The sequence below is a fragment of the Dendroctonus ponderosae genome, unplaced genomic scaffold, assembly GCF_020466585.1.
Source record: "Dendroctonus ponderosae isolate FM_Combo_2020 unplaced genomic scaffold, Dpon_F_20191213v2 Dpon_F_20191213_4, whole genome shotgun sequence".
NCBI lineage: Eukaryota > Metazoa > Arthropoda > Insecta > Coleoptera > Curculionidae > Dendroctonus > Dendroctonus ponderosae.
In genome coordinates this window covers 5,484,061-5,487,426 of record NW_026018611.1, presented here as the reverse complement: position 1 = coordinate 5,487,426, position 3,366 = coordinate 5,484,061, and positions in this window count along the sequence as shown.

Genomic DNA, 3,366 nt, shown 5'->3' with positions numbered 1-3,366 from the left:
CCCCTATGTTACATAATAAAGCAGTCTACTGTGGAAAACCTGACCATTTAAAGTTAAAAACTGAGCAAAAAAGTTGAAAGTTGCAAATCTGAGCAGTTCCTACTTAGAGTTCATAAAGCGTCCAATTTACAGTGTAAGAACCGTTTAATTTCGCGTTTAATTCACGGAGATAATAAATAATTATGTGGTTTTGGGCTTTCTAGATTTCGATGATGAAACCTGACTTTCGTTGTAGATCATCCCTTTAATAACACTTTTTTCTTAGCCACATTTCTACCGAAAATGTCCTTTTCAACGACCTTTCCATGTTGGAAAGTTCACTATTCTCCCCTGCTTCGGTGAAAACAGTTTTAAACCCAAATAGTATGATTGGAATTATTGAAAATGTATCAACGGGAAACCAGCAATAAACCCAACTAACTAAAACTAACCAATACTAATAAACCCAAAGCTAATAAAAAACAACCCAAATAACTACATCTACATGTCTACTAAATACTGTAATATACATGTGGCCACATGCATTAAAATGTTGATTTTCTGTTGATAACGCACTGTGTCGAAGGTAGATTGTATAAGCAAGTTATTTTATAAAGTGAAGAACAGTGAACTTTCGAGCGTCAAAAATTTGTCGAAAAGGGAATTTTTGAATGAAATGCCACTAAGAAAAAGTATTAGTTTAGGGAAATTTTACAGTAAAAGAACATTTTTTTCTTCAAAATCCTAAAAGATCCGAACTAGCTTATTTGCAAGAAAAACACCATGACACAAATTGTCTAACCGGACAATGAAAAGTGTAGTTCAAGGCACAACACACTCGCTTTATATTTACATTCTCTATTTTCAAGTAAAAAGCTTCCACAGTAGAACACCTGACTAGGTAAAGTTGAATAAATGAGAGCAAAGTAATTCGGATTTAATACATACATCGAACTATCCCTATTGAAAGAACAAAATCCGTTTAAATTAGAGTGTAATTAACAGAAACACATGTATAACAACGCAAACTTTCTTACACGAGATTAAAAAGTGTAGTTCACAGCAGAACACAATCGCTTAATATTTACATTTTAAATTTTCAAGTAGAAAGCTTCCACAGTAGAAAACCTGGCAAGTTGAAGTTGAATAAATGAGAGCAAAATATTTCGAGTTTTGATACATCAAATAATCCCCGTTTGAAAAAATGAAATCCGTTTAGATTAGAGTGTAAATAACAGAAAAAAACATGAATAACAACGCAAACTTTCTTACACTAGATTAAAAAGTGTAGTTCACAGCAGAACACAATCGCTTTATATTTACATTTTAAATTTTCAAGGAGAAAGCCTCCACAGTAGAGAACCTGGCAAGTTGAAGTTGAATAAATGAGAGCAAAATATTTCGGGTTGAATACATCGAACAATCCCTATTGAAAATACAAAGAGTGAAAATGATTTTCAATTCGAAAAATCAAGCTGAATTATTGATTTTTGAAACCGTTTGAATTGGGGTATAAACCACAGAAGAAAGCCAGTAAAAAATAACAAAAATTGCCTAATGCGACAAAAAAATTGTGATGGATCAAAAATTTGAAAATGAAAAAACCCTAGCCAGAATACATATCCTCGGGGAATAAATATGACGAGCAATTATATAATGAAACACAAGTCAACAATATAGGACTAAAAGTTCTACATGTAGATGACAACCAGGGGAAAAGTAATGCCGAACTTAGCGAAAACTGAAACATTAAAAAAGTGACTTGGTGTACTTGAAAAATATCATTTTAACAAAATATGTAATAAATTTTACACCATACGCATAGTTCAAGGTAGAAGCAAACAGCTTGATTAAAAACTAAAGATAATTTAAAAATTGACGTTGAATTATTCATGGTACCTACGAAGCAGAATATTAGTGAAAGAAACAATAAATATCCTGAAACATGAACGGTTGAAATCTAGTTATTAGTAAATAGAAACAGTTTAAAGTTACCTGTTCTACCTAAAAAAAAGATATGTTAGCAAAATAAGTACTTAGATAATAAAATATTAAAGCTGCAAAAAAATGTTTAAAGAATCAACAAATCAATAAAAAACAAAAACAAGTGGGCAGTCATTTGAAAAAACTGCTTTATAAAATAAGAAAGACGCCCTATAAAATCAAATAATCATTAAGTACAAATCGAAATCGTTTGGGCAAGATTACACGCAACGTTTTAACGTGCTATCCTCCAATAATGCAATAAACAATAAATAGCAATAAACAATAAAAAATGCAGTTATTCGGACGGATCCCAGCCCCTGAAAATCCCTAACGCAAATCGTTTAGCAAAAAGAGAATTTGTTTAAATTTTCAAATTTGGAAAAAATAGCCCGAAATCTAAATGGTTTGGCCAGGATCACACGCAACGTTTTAACGTGCTATCCTCCAATAATGCAATAAACAATAAAAATGCAATTATTCGGACGGATCCCAGCCCCTGAAAATCCCTACCAAAAATCGTTTAGCAAAAAAAAATTTGTTAAAATTTTTACATTTGGAAAAAACTGCCCGAAATCTAAATGGTTTGGCCAGGATCACACGCAACGTTTTAACGTGCTATCCTCCAATAATGCAATAAACAATAAATAGCAATAAACAATAAAAAATGCAATGATTCGGACGGATCCCAGCCCCTGAAAATCCCTACCACGAATCGTTTAGCAAAAAGAGAATTTGTTTAAATTTTTAAATTTGGAGAAAATAGCCCGAAATCTAAATGGTTTGGCCAGGATCACACGCAACGTTTTAACGTGCTATCCTCCAATAATGCAATAAACAATAAATAGCAATAAACAATAAAAAATGCAATTATTCGGACGGATCCCAGCCCCTGAAAATCCCTAACACGAATCATTTAGCCAAAAATAATTCTGCTTAAATTTGTAGCAAATAGGTGATTGAATCACCTCTACGAAATGCATAATTATGCAATATATACATGTATGTATGCTGATCAAAGAAAAAAATTTGGAGAAACGGCGCGATATCTAAATCGGTTGGCCAGGATAACTCAGGGTAAAAGTAATGTTAAACTTACCGAAAACTGTACCTGTACTACCTGAAAAAAAAATAAAAATCTGTAATATTACATAAACTTAGCCGAGAACCCAGTGATTTGATTGGAATGGAAAATAAATAGGAAACTGAATAAAACTTTAAATGTTTCTGGAAAACTCAACTCAATTTAAGTTAAGGGTTTATATATTGATAATCATTCTTACCTGCTTTTTGCAAACTGGCCCCATTCTCTATAAATCATTAGACATTCAAAAGCACACACAAAGAAAATACACACAAAGTCGAAAATAAATGTGGATTACACTCAGCAATTAACAGGTAAGA